Here is a 19,951-nt window from a genome sequence, read left to right on the forward strand (position 1 = left end):
GTAGTGTTGCCATGGAAAGTCTTTCTGTGGTCCAGTCCACACCGAGCTGCTTTTGTGTGCTTGATGCTGTTGCTGAGTTGAAGTTTTCTGCTAACCTGGCCTCTTAGATGCAGCAAGATTCATTTATTCAACAGGTCACCCTAATTTACCTGGGATTAAAAGCTTCAGTTTTCCCTGGTTCCATGTCCATAACTGAACCTTGCTTTCTGGGACCCTGATGTTAGAAAAGTCCAGTTGCCTACATGATGCTGCCAGTCCCCCAAAGAGGTCACGCCGGGCCATCTTCCACCAGCCTAATTAAACGCTCCAGAAAACAGGGTCAGGTCATCCTCACATGGCTGCCCCTACAATAACCCCGTGACCTGAGTGTGGTGGATGAAGAGGGAATGTGACTAACAGTGGGTGTATTCGATTGCTTTACATGAGCATGAATGTGATTAGAATCTCGTTGGAAAGAAAAATGAAAGAGATACCACTCACAATATATGTTGCCCAAGAAAAGGTTTTCATCATAAGTGTGAAAGAACTATATAATGAAAATACCAAAAGGCAAAAAAAGAAAACCTAAGTAAATTGAAATACATGCTGTTCTCCTAATTAGAAGTCACTATATTAAAGAGATGCCATCCCTTCCCCGCTATGGAGTGAACACTTGTGCCCCCCAAATTCATACACTGAAGCCCTAATCCCCAATGGGACGGCCTTTGGCATGGGGTCTTTAGGTGATGTCATAAGGATGGAGTCCTCTTGATGGAATTAATGCCCTTGTGAAGAGTAGAAGAGACGTAAGAGCTTTCTGTGTCTCTTCCCCATGCGAGGATTCAGCAAGAAAATGGACAACTACAAGCTGGAAAGGGGGTTCTCACCAGGACTTGACCTTGTTGGACCTCCAGCCTCCAGGCCTATCAAACACAGATTTCCATTGTTTAAGTCACCCAACCTAAGGTATTTTGTTATAGCAGCTCAAGGTCACTAAGACAGTCCCTGAATCCCTATGAATTTGAACCCAGTTAGAATTGAGTTCCAATCCGTTTTGGCACTTAGTAACTTGAAAAGAACTTTCTTCTGGGGGGAAAAACCGCATGCCTAAGAACAGCTAAGAAAATCTTGCAACAGAGAATAAGGATAAGGGACCACATATCACAACAAATTGTGAAGCTACAATAATAAAACAGTGTGATATTAGTCCAGGAATAGGCCAGTGCATTAACAGGACACAATCTGAGTGTCCAGAAATAAACAGATCAGAATTCAGTGTATGATAAAGATGGAATTTCCCATTGATGAAAGCAAGAGGGGATGAGTCAATAAATAGTATTATGGTATGATGGTCTATTCATTCGGGGAAAAAATAAGTTAAATTCCAACCTTACACCAGACACAAAAATCAATTGAAACGGAATTAAAATCTAAATGGAAAAAATAAACATGAAAGGTAGCGTAACATATTTATTTATTACAACAGCCCTAAAAGATAGCTATTTGATCCCCATTTTGCAGATGTCGAAACTCAGGCTCAGAGAGATAAAGTAGTTTACCTGAGGTCACACAAGTTCACACACCAGCAGTTCAGGACGATCACAGACACTTTGGTCTCCAGATGTCCCTATTAGGTGAATTTACCTTATGGTTTTCTTTTATCCCAGTTCATAACTCTTAGCAAACGAACTCTTAGCAAACAATCTCCACCTCCAGCTCAGGATATCAAAAGACCTCCAGTCTCCCAACCTGGGTCCTCCCCATGGGAGTCACACATTCCCTGAACAGAGGCCATGGGGGAGACCATTGGGAGAAATTCGAATCAGAATCAGTGGTTCTTGTGCAGCATGGGTTAGTGATGTGGTAGAGGCGGTCCCGGAGAAAGACGAGCAGGTATGTCCTGAAGAGAATGGAGAGGCCCTGCTTATCATCTCACTCTTTACTGAAGAGTTTCTCCCAAGGGAATGGAGGCTTAACCATTTCTTACTCCTCAGGCTCCATGTCCCAGGACTGCGAGAAAAGCTCACAGACGGCAGGGGGCAAGAGACATGGCATTCAGTACCCAATGTATTCAGTGCTGTATTGGGGTCTTCATGGGGTGCTGTAGAGAACAAGGGGTACACAAGTGACCATCCCCAACCCTGACCTCTACCGCCCTCCACTTACCTCTAATCATATCCAACTCCCCACATGGTCTATAGGTTCTCTGAGTCTGAGCCCATGCCACCCCGGGTCCTTCTAGGCCTCCCTATTTCCTCAGTCCTTCCCAATTGCTTGCCTCTCTTAGACCCTCTTGGTCCCCGATTACCTCTGTCTGCCCCTTACACACAGTTTGCCCCAGTCATTCCCATGTGCTCCACATCCAAAACAGTCCCCCCTTTCCAATTCAAGAAGGGAGGGCCCCTTTGGGAAGGGCTTAGAAGGATATATAGGAGTCTTCCAGGGAGAAGGGCAGGAAATAGAATTCCAGGCAAAACTGACAGGGAGGCACCAAAAGTAAACTTTCCGAGTGGCCTGAGTGAAGTGTGCATTGGCATGGAGGCTTGAGGGTGGACACCAACCAAATCTGAAGGATCTAATATTTACGCTAAAAAAAAAAAGTTGAACATAATAAGAAATGGATTGGAGTCACCTGGGTGGCTCAGTCAGTTAAGCGTCCGACTTCGGCTCAGGTCATGATCTCACGGTTTGAGGGTTCAAGCTCCGCGTCGGGCTCTGTGCTGGCAGCTAGCTCGGAGCCTGGAGGCTGTTTCAGATTCTGTGTGTCTCTCTCTCTCTGACCCTCCCCTGTTCATTCTGTCTCTCTCTCAGAAATAAATAAAACATTAAAAAATTTTTTTAATTAAAAAAAAGAGTCCAAGAACCTGAACTGCAAAGTTATGTGAACAGAAATGTTCTGGTGCTACTTAGTAATCTCCGTTTCTGTGGTGTATCTGGAGAGCCCTAACTGTCGATCGGTATCTTGCATGAAGCTTTCTTGATACTCTCGCTGGCTTCAGACCCCTCCTAAGGCTCCAGACTACTCCCTAAGGCTAATGAGGGACTCAGACCCTGCCTCTGCCCAGGACAACTAACACTGATCAATGACAAACACTGCTGTCATATCCTGACAGTTTGACCCCGTGGGCACTTAAAACTCTGACATACATTTGAGAGCTTTGCAAACAATATTCTTCTCTCTCAATCAATCTGTCTTCCCTTCTCTCTTTTTTATCTTTCTTCTCACAGACACATGCATACAAAAATGTTCACAATTTCCCATGAATAAGAAACAAATACAAAGTATTACTATTGTAATTCAATTTGTGATGGGCTGATAACTGATTGGTATAAATAACCAATGCACAGTAAAACTGATAACAGCTAAAATTACATAGAACAAACCTTGTTATTGAGTACAAATTGACAGGAGGATCAAACTTTATTTTTAAAAACATTTAGATCTGCAAATTTTGACCCTGAAAAATAAAATGGATTTGATAAAATCCAATAGAGACAGTACCTAATCAACACATCAAACATTTTTCTAATTTTAAATGGAAAAGTGTTGAAAATGAAGATGAAAAATATTTCAGTAGAATTAACATTTTTGGAGATGATCTAATTGTGCTTTGGAAAAAACTGATAAGGAATTAAATTGATGTTAATGGAATTCACTCCAGAAAACACTTTCTGGATAGAAAGTCCATCTGAGTTGATATAATTATAAATAAAAGTCTTGGATTCAAAACAGTTTCAGGGCCAAAGAGCAGGAGCAAGCGTCCTTAAAGCCAAAACCAAGGGGTCAACATGGGGAGGTCAAAACATTCAGTAGTATAGGGGCACCTGGGTGGCTCAGTCCATGAAGCGTCCGACTTCGGCTCAGGATGTGATCTCATGGTTGGTGAGTTCCAGCCCCGCTTCAGGCTCTGTGCTGACAGCTCAGAGCCTGGAGCCTGCTTCGCATTCTGTGTCTCCCTCTCTCTCTCTCTCTGCCCCTCCCTAGCTTGTGCTGTCTCTCTCTCTCTCTCAAAAACAAATCAACATTAAAAAAACAAACAAACAAAAAACCATCCAGGAGTATAGCCACAGATTTCAGTGGACACTGTGCCACGTGACTTCAGTTGGCCTCAAAACAGAGCTTTTGACCTTCTTTAAAAAAAAATCTTCTTTAACTATATGCCTCTGAAGAAATAAGCGAGTCACACAGAACCCTGTGAATCTCTTAGGTACCTGGAATATTTGCAAGAACACGGAGTGAAATGTGAGAAAATGGAGAACATTTGTAAATGAGGATAATAGAAGAATCTACTCACAGAGAAAAGAAAATGAAAGGAGACAATCCCCAAATACATTTAACTCCTGTCCTAGGAATAGTGCAACAAATGGTATCTCCGTGGTAGCAGTAACATAAGCAGTACTAGTAGTATTTAAGAGGCTATGCAAGAGATTTACATGTTAGTCATAAAACTAAGTTTGATTTAAAGAAACTTCTTATATTTCCTGCTCTCCTCAAACTCAACTCCAACCAGGTCCTACTCCCTGTTTCCCATACATGCACTAGTGTGCATGTGTGCACGGGCACACACACACACACATACACACGCACACACACACACACACACACACCCCGCTACGTGGGAGTATGCAACGTTCTACCCTTGTCCCTTCGCCCCTGCTGTCCCTCTTCTGGAATGCCCTCTCTCTCCTCCTGAAAAATATTCATAGGTCCTTCACAACCCAGATCAAATGTCATTTCTTCTATGAATTTTCTATTGGCTTCTCCGCCATGCTTTTAGAGCCTTTTATTCATATTTTATCACCTCATATTATAAAAGTTTGTTGCCATTTCCCTGAGTTCCTTGAGGATCTTTCTCTCCTTGAGTCCTCAGCACCTGGCACCCACTAGACACTCAGTAAATGTTTATTCAGGCCAGACTGACTAATGACATCGAAATTAGGATAAATCTTCCCTCTAAAGAGATTCATTAGTGTAATCTGGCCTGTTTTGCAGAAAGAATTAGATTGTGTTGCCTTTGAATAGGAACAATTCTGGTTAGTAAGAGATGTTCTGATGAAATGCCAATTTAATGCTAAGAGAAAGATTCTGGAACATTCCACAGAGTTGGTTCACAAGTGAAGGTTTGCACTTGCTGTGTTTGCAAGTTTCCTTCATCAGCAGAGATCTCCTGACTGACAGAGCCAAGGGGATTCGAGGACTGGCTCCCTGTAGCCACAGAAGCCCTGGGGAGTCACAGCCAAAATGGACTGATGCAGCCACATACATACACGCTATTCCCACTCACCACTGTGGCAGGGTGATTTATTGAAATATTAATGAGTGTACGAATTACAAACTCAAAGGTGTATTTTGTGCTTTGGAATCTGAACATCCCCCTGTCTGGGAAGGTAGCCAGGCCTTTGTTTCCTCGGTCTTCAAAGTGTTTTCGGAGCAGAGAGCCTAAATTCCCGAAAGGCAGCCTCCTTCCCTGACGTTTGTGAAATCCTGAGACCACTAAGAAGATGACGAGTGCCTGAAGGAGAGGAGTGGGAAGAGGAAACACAGAGAGGAGAGAGAGTACATCACAGAAAGAAAGGGATGGGACCCTTGGTGGCAGGATTATTAACCACAGCCCAACAAAGCCCAGAAGACTGGGCAGGACTTTCAGGGAAAGGACTGTGTGGTGCAGCAAGGAAGGCTGGACCTTGGTCGCACCCAGATTTCCAGCCCCAGTGAAAATGTCCATGCCTGGGCAAGGGATAGAAGTTGAGCTTCCCAATTTCGAGGTACCCTATTGGCTTTTTACAGGTAAAGAGGAGAAACCAAAACTAAAAGGGACTTCCCCAAATATTTAACTCCACTCAAAACCCCACACACACCTCCAGGAGGCTGAGTCAGAAGAGTAGAGTGACTTCCAGGAAAGCCAATAGAGTTTCCCATTGGCTAGGAAGGTTCGTGGTTCAGGGTAAAATTTAAGAAGATAAAGAGAAGTGACGTTTCTTGCATAACCTGATTGTGACTGTGAGTTCATTGGCTGCATCATCAGAATGCCTTGACGGAGCACGTAGGAGCATGTGACACCTGACTTCTTACATTGGGGGAACCACCAGGTCAAGGCTGTCCCACAACTCGTCAAGGGCTATGCAATCATGACTTTGCTTCCCCTGGAAGAGCCCGGAAGCTGTTGGATCAGTTGAGTTTTCCATGGTATATTGCAGCTGGACCCATACCGAAATCCTCACGCTTCACAACCAGCGTGAAGATCAACTGACATCATTGGATACTACTCATATTGAAAGCCCCACAGCTTCTGAGTGTTATTCCCATTTTTCATCAATTTTTCATTGTCGTCAAGTAGTTCATTGAGACAGTAAGCGGGCATTTAATGCTTTTTATGTGTCAGGCCCTGGGCTAGGCACTGAGGATACAATAGGGCATAGATATTCCTACATAATGACACTTCCTATTGTATTCTTAGGGGACTGAATTAACAGCTAGCTTTCTAGAAATTGTACATTATTATGACTTTATTGCAAGAAAGGAAAAGGAGGGAGCTCCCTGTTAGTCCAGATGTTACAACAGCCTCACATGCCCAGAGCAATGACAGCAAGGTCCTCTGAGGTGGGTGACCTCTGAATCCAGGGTAGAGAGAGACAACACCCGTACGGGTCTCAGCACATGACATCACCTAGTTCTGTGACTCTCAAGGGTGGTGACGAGTGATCAGAAGAATCTCCTGGGAAGCTTTAAAAATATATCAGTGTCCAAGCCCTACCCCAGAACAGGAATCCCAAGTGATTCCAAAGACTGACACCTGGGGATCCTACTCCCAGGGATTCTCCTTTAATTAACTAGTACTTGGCCTGATGAGGAGTTTTTTTTTTTTAATTTTTTTAATGTTTTATTCATTTCTGAGAGAGAGAGAGAGCAAGACAGCGTGAGCAGGGGAGGGTCAGAGAGAGAGACACACACAGAAGCTGAAACAGACTCCAGGCTCTGAGCTGTCAGCACAGAGCCCAACATGGAGCTTGAACCCACGAACCATGAGATCATGACCTGAGCCAAAGTCATATGTTCAACCGACTGAGCCACCCAGGTGCCCCCTGATGAGGAGTTTTTAAAGCTCTCTTGTTAGACTGGAATGTGGTCCTTGGACCAGCAGTATCTCCTGGGGACCTATTAAAAATGCAAATTCTCAAGCCCCACATGCAGACATACTGAATCAGAAACTGGCAGTGCTGTCTGGCAATCTGTGTGTGTGTGTGTGTGTGTGTGTGTGTGTGTGTGTGTGTGTTTATTTTGAGAGAGAGACAGAAAGACCAAACTGGGCAGGGGCAGAGACAGAGGTAGAGAATCCCAAGCAGGCTTTGCATCATCAGAGCAGAGTCTGATAGGGGGCTCGGACCCATATCATGTGAGATCATAACCTGAGCTGAGAGCTGGGCGCTCAACGACTGAGCCACCCAGGCACCCCTGGAAATCTGTCTTCTAATAGGCCCTCCAGGTCATTCTGGAGTGTGATAGGAGTTTGAGAACCATTGCTAATAGTTGTCCAAGCCAGAAACCTGGGAGCGACCCTTGATTCTTGCCATTCATTCCCTCCCCACATTCAGCCAACCCTGTCTAGTCTACCTCAAAAATAGATCTCAAATTCCTCTCCATGGCCACGCTCCTCATTTAGATGGTCATAATCTCTTGCCTAGGCTTCTGTGACCACCTCCCAAAGCACTGTTCTCAACACTGGCTGCACACTGATGCCTGGATCTCTCTTTTTAAAAAAAAAAAATACGAAATTAGGGGCGCCTGGGTGGCTCAGCCGGTGAAGCATCTGTCTTCAGCTCAGGACATGATCTCACAGTTCGTGGGTTTGAGCCCTGCATCAGATTCTGTGTTGACATCTCAGAGCCTGGAGCCTTCTTTAGATTATGTGTCTCCCTCTCTCTGTGCCCCTTACCTGCTTGTGCTCTCTCTCTCTCAAAAATAAATAAACATTGAAAAAAAATTTTTAAATACAAAATTAAAAAAATAAATAAAATAAAATAAATAAAAATTAAAAATACAAAATTATAAATATAAAATCAGATCCGAAAGTAAATACAGGAGTGCCTGTGTGGTTCAGTGGGTTAAGCATCCAACTTCAGCTCAGGTCATGATCTCACGGCTCATGAGTTTCAGCCCCAAGTTGGGCCTGCTGCTGTCAGCACAGAGCCTGCCTCAGATCTTCTACCCCTCTTCCCCACCCCTTCCCTGCTTGCACTCTGTCTCTCAAAAATAAATACATCTTAGGAAAAAAAAAAATAGAAGATTTGGAAGACTCTTCTGTAGAAGAGTTTTTAGCTGGGCACATTGTAAACTTTGCTTCTCATCCCCTGCCCATATAATTCTGGTGCTGACTACCGAATAGCCCATTCCAAATATTCATTCAGTACTGGCCCTGCACTGCCATATCCCCCCACCCCAATAGCTTTCACAGTAGATGGCAGAAGTATATCTGAAAGCCATTTCTATCATGGGATTGTGAGCAATAATGCAGCCATATGTGTAGGTGACTCCAAACTACATACATTTATATCATTAACTCCAAACTAAAATGCATCCCCAACTTAGTTATAGAAAATTGCCTGCAGTCCATCCAAAACTACTCAACATAAAGGAAATGCAGTGGAGGGAAGGGAAAGGCAGAGTGAATAGATATCAGTCTTAATGGATTGCCCTTAGAATATTTTACTTATAAATTTTACAAGGGGGGTTGCATGCAAGGACAGGACCTTAAAGCTTTAAGCTTCATTGGCTTCATCGTATGGAAATAAAACAGCAAGTTCACGGTCTGGTGGAAATGGATACCATTATTTTGTATGTCCAGCATCTTCCCCCCCCTTCTTTGGACAACAGAACCCCTCTTGCCAAACAACAAAATATTCTTCCCTGTGATCTGGAGTGAACATGTGAAGTAGACATGTGCAGTCCTAGTATATTCCATCCCCTTGATGGTTCAGGGGTAGTCACTTAATATGAAAAAGGCCGGTGAGCATCTTCTCTGGAGTTTGACACATGAATCTGGGAGAATGATGTACTTGCTGCCTCCATGACTGTAGGCTACAAGGTTAATGTGAGCTAGAACTAGAACTTCAATGGTATAAAATGCTAACACAAAGCAAAACAAAGAACAAACAAACAAAAAAGCCTCTTTGTTTAATAAAGAAAGGGAAGGAGGAAAGAGGAAGGCGGGAAAGAAAGAAAAGAGAGACACAAAAAAGAGGAGGACGATGAAGAGGGAGGAGAAGAGGGGGAGGGGGGGAGGCAGCCGAGGAGGAAAGATAAGATGAGATGACAGGCAGACAAACTTCATGACATAAACTCAGCCTCTAGATCCACCATAGTTCTATCCACAAATGCTACAGAGTCTCCTCAACTACGTGACTCAGGGAATTGCCTTTCTGCTTAAACAAGCTTGACTTGAGTATCTGCCCCTTCTTTGCAGGAGAAAGGGTCCCAAGCCTTTAAACGGTGTAAAGGTCCTGTAAAGTTGTGTTACAGGGGATTTGATCTCATCTCCAGAGCCAGGAGGGAGTATCCTAACAAAGTGACCCTTTACACTGAGACTAGAAGGGGTAGGGCAAGGGGGCAGTAACCTCCAAGGTGTTTTAATTTCTGAGTAACTCAAAATTGTCTGGGTCAGCTTCAGAGTACAGATTTAATGAGATTTTTTTTTTTTTCTCCTTTTCAGATGAAGAAAGCCTTGGACAGTCAGGAAGTTTCTCTTCTCCATTTGGAAAACCCCAACAAGGTCCTTTCACTAGATTGAGAAGTAGGACAGAGGATTTGCACCTTCCAAAGGTCAGGTATATGGCATAAAGGTCCATACAGCATCTAAGCCTACCTAAGGCTCTAGCCTCCACCCTCAGGAACTGGGAAGTCTTGATCTTTATTATTATTATTATTTTTTTTTTTTACAAGTAGTTTATTGTCAACAGATTTTCCATATGGGAAGTCTTGATCTTAAAGCTGATATCCTGTGCTCCAGACCAAGGACAGGGGATCACGAATTAATGGCTCCTACCACAGAAATAAAAATGACATGTACAATATCCCTGTACTATTCAGAGAGAGCACTTTCCTACACGATCTATATTTTCTTGTAAGCCTAATAACCTCATATATAGCTCATGTGTTTAATTTGCATATATATAGCTGTTGTATATAGATTTTCCCCCCAAGAATTGAATGGCCAAGAATTATACTTCCTAGTCACTTTTCCTGGGACATAGTTTGAATTTCTTATCCCCATTTTATTGATAAGAAATTGAAAGGACAAAGAATAACAAAACTGAAAATATGAGCAAGTCCAATATGAGACAGAAAAGCTATCTAGCCCAGCATGAAAATTATTCAGAACCTGGAATAAATCCTGATCACAATCACACTTAAGAGAATTATATATATATATATATTTTAATAAATTTCAAACATGGAAAAGAACTTGTGGTTCAGCNTCCCCAACCCTCCCCCATCCCATTCCTTCCAAGAGGTCTTGAAAATACACTCAGTAATGATTTCATTGAGAGGTAGGAAGGTTGAAAATACAATAAAGGCACATTATTTTTTTGGCAACAAGGAGACAATCAGAAACTCCAGGCTTAAAAAAATAAGAAGAAAGTCATGGTCTCAATATGAAAGTAATTAAATGGGCCATGATTTTAAACAACTGATGTAAGAATATAAAAATCTTTTAACACTTGATGTTTTGACATTCTTATTTGAATGACCTAAGGGTTGTGACTTTATACCCATAGAAACAAAGACGTAATCCTAGCTCGATCCTTGGTCCAGGCATAAGGGATAATTACACCATTGTAATAATAAGGACATTGGTTTATATTCAACTTCGTTGGCAACCTAATGGCAAAGAACAACTCGAATGTGTTTGGAGAACAGAATGTAGCTGTTAACTGTCTTGGCAACATAAAATAAAAAGGTGGTCATCAGAAAAGGGGAGGGAGAAGGGTAAGCTGAGACAAAAGGAAAAAGGAAACACTAAGGTCCTCATCTTACAAAGAATGTAGAAAAATAACAGTGATAAAATAAGAAATGGAAAGAGAGGAATAGCATATAAACCATATTATATAAAGGTATCAATGTAATTTTTAAAGAACTAAAAACAGGGGTGCCTGGGTGACTCAGTCAGTTAAGTGTCTGACTTCAGCTCAGGACATGATCTTATGAGTTCAAGCACTGTGTTGGGCTCTGTGTTGACAGCTCAGAGCCTGGAGCCTGCTTCAGATTCTGTGTCTCCCTCTCTCTCTGCACCTCCCCTGATCATGCTCTGTCTCTCTCTGTCTCAAAAATAAATAAGCATTAAAAAAATGGTTTTAAAAGAATTAAAAACAAATGTGCTGACTATTGGGAGAGGACAGAAGGAAAAGTGCTCATGTACCCATACTATATCTTCATATTTTATAGAATAAAAAAGAAATAAAAATTGCTTGCAGTAAACAAGACCCATGGATGTTTTTCGATAAATACAGAAGGGTACTGTAAGTGTATTTTTCTCTTCTTTATGATTTTCTTAATAACATTTTCCTCTCTCTAGCTTCCTTTATTGTAAAAGTACAGTGTAGAATACATAGAAGATATAAAATATATGTTAATAGACTGTTTAAGTTATGGGTAAGTCTTCCAGTCAACAGTAGGCTAGTGGTAGTTAAATATTTGGGGGAGTCAAAAGTTATATGCAGGGTGGCACCTGGGTGGCTCAGTCGGTTAAGCGTCTCACTTCAGCTCAGGTCATGATCTCATGGTTTGTGGGTTCAAGCCCCACATCGGGCTCTGTGCTGACAGCTAGCTCAGAGCCTGGAGCCTGTCTTCGGATTCTGTGTCTCCCTCTCTCTGACCCTCCCCTACTCATTCTGTCTCTATCTCTCTCTTAAAAATAAATAAAACATTGGGGCGCCTGGGTGGCTCAGTCAGTTAAGCATCCAACTTCGGCTCAGGTCATGATCTCAAGGTTTATGGGTTCCAGCCCTGCATCGGGCTGTGTGCTAACAGATAGCTCAGAGCCTGGAGACTGTTTCGGATTCTATGTCTCCCTCTCTCTCTGACCCTTCCCTGCTCACGCTGTCTCTATCTCTCTCTCAAAAATAAATAAAACATTAAAAATGTTTTAAATAAATAAATAAAATATTTTTAAAAATTAAAAAAAGCTATATGCAGATTTTCAACTGCCCAGGGGTTCTGTGCCGCTCCCCACATTGTCCAAGGCAATAGAGTCCAGTGGAAACAAACAGAAATAGTTAAAAAGAATTTCTCTAGAGAGACTACAGGTGGTGAAAGGTGAATGCTTTTTGCCAATAAGTGCTTCTGGATTATATGACTTGTTACCATGTGGCTCTATTCCCGTGATAAAAAAATTTTTTTTAAAATTTTAATAGATAAAATTCTGGAAATGGATTCTCTGAATCAATGACAATGCTATGACAATATCTTTTGATGGTGTTAAAAAAGAATGGATCTGATTTAATAGTGCCCTGGGGAGCAATGGTATCCCCCACAATTCAATTCTGCAAACATTTATTGAGTAAATAGATTCTCTGTGACAGGACCTTTGCTAAGCCATAGGGAGGATAAAAAGATGAATCAGACATAGTTCCTGCCTCCAGGAGCTTACAGGAAAGTAAGAGGAAAACACAAAGACACGAGATAAGGTAGAATGGACTAAAGGCATAGAGTTCCATCAAAACACAGTGGGGGCTTGGAGGAAGGGCTGCCTATGGGATTGAATATGAAGCAATGAGGAAACATTGCTCATGCTGCCAGCAACACCCAGACCCCCTCAGCTCTCTCCGCCCCAGTAAATGCTGACAGCATCCCACTGAGAACACCGATAACTCTTCACATAAAGGTGAGGAGGACCTGGACAGAAGTACCATCATTCAGAGTGACCCAGGACAGCAGCATCTCATGACCACTGGCTGGTTAACAGAAGTCCCCTGGCCACAGGATTATGGTCTTTTTAAATAAAATACCTCCTGAGTGGAGGCCTTGAACAATGGATAAAATCTGGGCAAGCAAAGATCAAGGGGAAGGACATTACAAATGGAAAGAGTTGAAGAGGCAGAGAACAGAAACGTAAAACGTGGTTTTGCTTCTCTATGGGATTCCCAGTGGCCTCTGAATTTCTCTTTTGAAGGATTCATCTGGCACTCATGTAATTATTTGGTTCATGTCTGTCTTCCCCATTTGGGTAAGCTCATGAGACTAAGCATTAGCTTATCTACTAGCTGCATCCCCAGTAATACCTGACAACTAGAAGGGGTTCAACAAGTAGATGGAAGGAGAGACCCCAAAACAGAGAATGGAGAGAAGAGAGACAAGGTGGTAGACTTGTTTAGAAATCTACTCTTGGCTCTGAACCTGTAGAAATGGCAACTGGCATCTTATAAGAGCCCCCCTCCCCTGTAAACTTTTGCCTGCAATCATTTTTCCACACCCCACAACCCCTGCCCACAACCTGTTTCTGTTTGCCCTGGATCTGCTTCTTGCTTTCCACCCATCTCCTCTCCTCTGCGACATCAGCCGTTCCCTGTCATCTGGGCTCACCTGTGATCTGCACTCAGATATGTTCATTTGATCAAAAAATGTTAATTGAGTGCTTATTGTGTACCAGACCCTGGCACGTGAGGAAGGACGACACATACATAATTTCTGCCCTCTCTGAACTTACACTCTCCTGCAGTAAGCAGATAATCGTGCTCAAAAGAAAAATATTACAGACGGTATTTGAGTGATATGCAGGAAATGAAAAAGATGTTATGAGGTAGAATAATAGTCGATCTAAATTAGCCCCGTGTTGCCGGGGGAGGAAGGGAGTTATAAAAGACTTTTCTGGGGAAATGACATTTAAGCTGGGAGGAAATGTTTGAGAGATAAGGCTGGAGAACTTGGACCAAATCATTAAATCATTCAAGGCCTTACAGACCACATTAAGTTTTGCTGTAGTAATACCAGTGGCTTACAATAGCCATCTATTTCTAACTCACGTGATATGTCCATTGTGGGTCTTGCCTCCACATTGTCTTCAAGCCTGATGGATCAGCCTTTATTGGGACCAATGACACTCTTACAAAAGAGGGAAAAGAGAGAAATGAGGAGCCATATATATGGCTCTTAAGCTTCTGCTTAGAAGTAACATACATCACTTTGGTTCCACATTTCATTAGCCCAAGCAGGTCACATGGCCACTTTTGTGTTCCATGGGGTAGGACTCTATAGTCCCCCTGCCAGGAACATGACTGAGCCTATTATCAGGGAGGCAGGGAATTAGAACCCTTTTCTAGGGAGGGACATCAAGTATTTTGAGCACAAATATAATTTCCTCCATAGATTTTTATCCTCAGAGCAATGGAAAGCCATTGAAGTGTCTTTAGCAGTAATAAGATACATTTTTTAAAAAGATCACTCTGGCTACCATGTGGAGAAGGCTTGGAGACCATCAAAAGTGGATGTTGGTTGCTTAGGATAGGGGTAAAGGTGGGAGAAAAATGATGACTTAGACTAGGGTGATGGCAACGGAAGTAGACATAAGTAGGTGAGTTGGAGAACATTTTTATGAGACGAAGATCTGATGATTTGTTGCATATGGATAATGAGGATGAGAGGGGACTAAAAAATGAGGCCCAGATTTGACTCTCTGTACCTTCACATCATAGCTACCCACACATTCCTAGACACCCTCTTCCATCACTAAATAATCCATATCCTACTAAACCATTTCCCTCTTCATTCCAAATGCTGCCACCATCGCAAGTGACTTTGTATCTATTTGAACAACCCCTCACTACCTGTGCCTTTCAAATCTTTTGCCTTCCCAACTCCGTGGCCCTCTTCCCTGCTTCCCTCTGTTCATCTTCTCCATGACCACACCTTAGACTGTGTAGTCATCCAACAAGAAATACCAAGCCTCTGAAGTCTTAAATCCTAAAACTTTTCTTTGGTAACAGGCTGTTAATCATATCAGCTTTTGTGTGTGTGTGTGTGTTTTAAAATCTTTTAATCCTCTTTACTAATGTCTGGCTTTTTCACCTATCTGGGAAAATCCCAACCCTGGGTCAATCTAACATTTGCCTCCCATGTATCTACACCAGGCTGTGAGTTCTGCTAGGAGGCAACACATAATCACAGAGAATGAAGTCTTTGCAAAATGTTGGCCAGAAAAATCAGTGGGGCCCATCCTGCTGCTCTGAATATCTTCTAGGCTTCAGATATTTAGTCTCCCGAACTTTCTCATCCACTTCTTCTCTGTATACCCTTGGGTTAAGGCCTCACCTTCTACTTCCCAGAAATGCTATATGATTTCCCCTTCACAAAGCTCCATCAAAAGGAAATTATCCCTTCTGGTTGCTGAGACAAGGGTATGGCCAAGACTCACATGAGTCCATCCACTGTCCAGACAAACTCAGATCATTCCAATAGCCAATAATTTGTAAGCCTGCCTCAGAAAAGTATCCAGTCTCCTGAATGTGAAATTGAAAAACTGAAGCCGCTGAATGAAGGTCAGCTGGGTAGCAAGTATGACCCATGGGTTACACAGAAATGAGTACCAAATAGAAACAAAGTGGAAAAGAAGAAGCTGATTGGCAGAGAAAGGAAAACGGAGTGGAGGTACAGGGAGAAGACAGCAATTCTCTGCCATCCATTAGAGAGGGAGAATCTTAGCTCTCAGCACCACGTTCTGGAAGGCTGGCTCTCCTTTGGTTCCTTGGGCTCCTAAGAGTCTTTGTGTATTCTTGCTTTCTCCCTATCCATGCTTCCTTCTCCTTTTGTCCCCCTGAATAACACAACTCTGGTTTTGCCTGGAGGACAATATGCCCAATTAAATATACTTGCCTCTCCAAACCCTCTTGCAGGTGGATGGTCATGTGGCTTGGTCTGACCAGTGAGATATAAATGGTAGTCTATTGCTGATGCCTCTAGGGGAAAAATGTTTTTATTAAAAAAAAAAATAAAAAAGCCTCCACTGACATGCAGGCAGGAAGGCCTTCCTGCCTGGAGATCAGGCACAATGCTTGAGGAACAGTAAAGCATCATGTGGCCAAGAAAGCAAAAGCTACATGCTGGTGTGGTGAATCAGGTAGCTTGAAAGGGCCTCAATTCTTTATCATTTTCTTAAGTAGCTGTATTGCCCCTGAACTGACTGTCTCCAGATTAATATTTGAGAACTATAAGACCCTTGTTAGACTAAACGCCTATACTTGGACTTTGAGAATATCCCTGTCTCTTGTACCCACAGTAGCCACAACTGAGAAATGAAACAAAACAAAACAAAACATCAGATAGAACTTTCTCCTCCACCTGCCAATTCACCTACAAAGTCCATGCGTCCACATCATCCTTTACTCACCCTGCCTGCTCACAGGTCCTCACACATTCTTTTTTTTTTTTTCTTCAATGTTGTATTTATTTCTAGGAGAGAGAGAGAGACAGCGTGAGCAAGGGAAGGTCAGAGAGAGAGGGAGTCACAGACTGAAACAGACTCCAGGCTCTGAGCTGGCAGTCAGCACAGAGCCCGACGCAGGGCTCGAACCCACCAACCGCGAGATCATGACCTAAGCAAAAGTCGGACACTTAACCGACTAAGCCACCCAGGCGCCCCGGTCCTCAGACATTCTTGACACTGTGTCTTCTCAAGAACGCTGCTCTGTCATCTGCTCTCTTTCCCCTCTTGGCTCTGGCCCCTGCCTATCAGTATTAAGCCTCTCATTTAAAATAAATCCTGGTGTGATCCCTATCAAAATAACACCAGCATTCTTCGCAGAGCTAGAATAAACAATCCTAAATTTGTACGGAACCAGAAAATACCCCAAATAGTCAAAGTAATCCTGAAAAAGAAAACCAAAGCTGGAAGTATCACAATTCTGACTTCAAGCTGTATTACAAAGCTGTAATCATCAAGACAATACAGTAGTGATACAAAAACAGACATGTAGATCCATAAAACAAAATAGAGAACCCAGAAATGGACCCACAAACATATGGCCAACTAGTCTTTAACAAAGCAGGAAAGAACATCCAATGGAATAAAGACAGTCTCTTCAGCAAATGGTGTTGGGAACACTAGACACTGATGTGCAGAAGAATGAACCTGGACCACTTTCTGACACCATACACAAAATAAACTCAAAATGGATGAAAGACCTTAACATAAGACAGGAAGCCATCAAAATCCTAGAGGAGAAAACAGGCAACAATCTCTTTAACCTCAGCCACAGCAACTTCTTACTCGACAATACTCTGGAGGCAAGCGGAACAAAAGCCAAAATGAACTATTGGGATCTCAATAGTCCATTGAGGACTTTTGAGCTGCACGGCCAAGGAAACAATCAGAAAAACTGAAAGGCAACTGACAGAAAGAGAGAAGATATGTGCAAATGGCATAACAGATAAAGGGTTAGTATCCAAAATCTATAAAGAACTTAACAAATTCAACACTCAAAAAACAAATAATCCAGTGAAGAAAGGGGCAAAAGGTGTGAATACATATTTTCCAAAGAAAACATTCAGATGGCTAATAGACACATGAAAAAATGCTCAACATCACTCATCATCAGGGATATGCAAACCAAAACCACAATGAGATACCACCTCACACCTGTCAGGATGGCTAAAATTAACAACTCAGGCAACAACAGATGTTGACGAGGATACAGAGAAAGAGGAGCCCTTTTGCACTGCTGGTGGGAATGCAAACTGGTGCAGCCACTCTGGAAAACAGTATGGAGGTTCCTCAAAAAATTAAAAACAGAACTACCCTACAAGCCAGCAATTGCACTGCTAGGTATTTCTCCAAACAACACAAGAGTGCTGATTCAAAGGGGCACTTGCACCCCAATGTTTATAGCAGCACTATTGACAATAGCCGAAGTATGGAAAGAGCCCAAATGTCCATTGACTGATGAATGGATAAAGAAGAAGTGGTATGTATGTGTGTGTAATATATATGTGTATACACACACAATGGAATATTACTCAGCAATCAAAAAGAATGAAATCTTGGCATTTGCAACAATGTGGATAGAACTAGAGAGTATTATGCTAAGCGAAATAAGTCAGTCAGAGAAAGATAAACATCATATGATTTCACTCACATGCGGAATTTAAGAAACAAAACAGATGAACATAAGGTAAGGGAAGGAAAAATAAAAACAGATAGGGAGACAAACTGCGGGTTTGAACAAACTGAGAACAAACTGAGGGTTGCTGGCGAGGTGTTGGGTGGGGGAATGGGCTAGATGGGTGATGGGCATAAGGAGGGCACTTTTTGGGATGAGCACTGGGCGTTATATCTAAGTGATGAATCACTAAGTTCCATACCTGTAATCATTATTACACTATATGTTAACTAACTTGGATTTAAATTAAAAAATACATACATACATACCTACATTAAAATAAAATCATATTATATTATATATATATCATGTACATATACATATACATAATACAATAAATCCTGGCACCCTCAATCCCAACTCTCCTTTTTGCTCTGTATTTCTTGTCTTCTTCAAGGTTCTATGGGGAATTATCTTCACTCTCAACTCCCATTTCATTCCCTTTCACTCACTCCTTACAAATAACCTTATCCCCCTCACCTTACTAAAAACTCTTTTCTGAAAACAGCTTTCTTGAAGTATAATTGATGTACAAAACACTGCACATATTTGACGAATACAGTGTGATGGGACATATGTATACACCCACGAAGCCATTGCCACAATTGAGGCAATAGACATACTTGTCACCCTCAAGAGTTTCCTTATGTCCCTTTGTTTTTGTCTTTTGTTCTGTGTGTGTGTGTGTGTGTGTGTGTGTGTGTGTGTGGTAAGAACACTGCTCAGGAAAGCAACACTCCTAGCAAATTTTTAAGAGCACAATACAGGATTGCTGACTCTAGGCGCTGTGCTATAAAGCAGCTCTCTGGGACTAATTCATCTTGCATTGAAAGACAACTCTTGATGGGTGCCTGGCTGGCTCAGTTGGTTAAACAGCCAACTTTTAATTTTGGCTCAGGTCATGATCTCACAGTTTGGGGATCGAGCCCCATGTCAGGCTCTGTGCTGGGCATGATGGAGCCTGCTTGGGATGCTCTCTCTCCCTCTCCCTCTCCCTCTCCTCTGTTAGCTCTCTTTCTCTCTCTCTCAAAAAAGATTAAATTAAAAAAAAAGGAAAACTCTTGAAGTCTCCAAGAACAAAACACACTCTACAGCCCCGGCCACACAACTTACTTGCTGTTTACGGAAGATGCCATGCTGTGTCTCACACCCAGACCTGGGCACAGATGCCGTGCCCCGGAAAGCATGGTTCATTTATTCCCCGTCTCACCCTGCATTTGCTGGGCTCTCTTGAACATGCCTTCAGGTCTCCATTCAGACATCATCTTTTCCTGGAAGCCATTCCTAAAATACCTTCATGCCTTTTGTTCCCAGTGAAATTCTCTGTGCCTCAGTTCCCTCAACTACAGAATGGGATATGAATATACTTACCGTAGACAATGTCATAAAAATTAAATGGGTCAATATCTATACATGCCTTGGACGCTTGGCTAGCACACAGCAAGAACTGCATAAGTGCTTATTCAATGAGAAAATAAAATTCATTTGCTACAATTACTCCTGTCGGACAATTACCGCGCTGCATAGAAAGTGCCTTTGTCTCGCCTTCTATTCNTAGAGATAGTGCTGGTCAGAAGTATTCTTAACACACAGATGCACATACACACAGATATCATCTATTGTGTGACCAAGTGAAAGTCAAACTCTAAACCCATTGATTCTAATTCCTAGCTGCACAATAAATTGTCTGAAGAGTTTTTAAAACTTTTTAAATAATTTATTGTCAAGTCGGTTTCCATATAACACCCACTGCTCATCCCCACAAGTGCCCTCCTCNTAGGGGAGTTCTACTGTTAATTTTTTGAGGAAATTCCACACTGTTTTCTAG

The sequence above is a fragment of the Crocuta crocuta genome, unplaced genomic scaffold (genome assembly GCF_008692635.1).
Source record: "Crocuta crocuta isolate KB4526 unplaced genomic scaffold, BGI_CrCroc_1.0 scaffold73, whole genome shotgun sequence".
In the NCBI taxonomy this organism is placed as follows: Eukaryota; Metazoa; Chordata; class Mammalia; order Carnivora; family Hyaenidae; genus Crocuta; species Crocuta crocuta.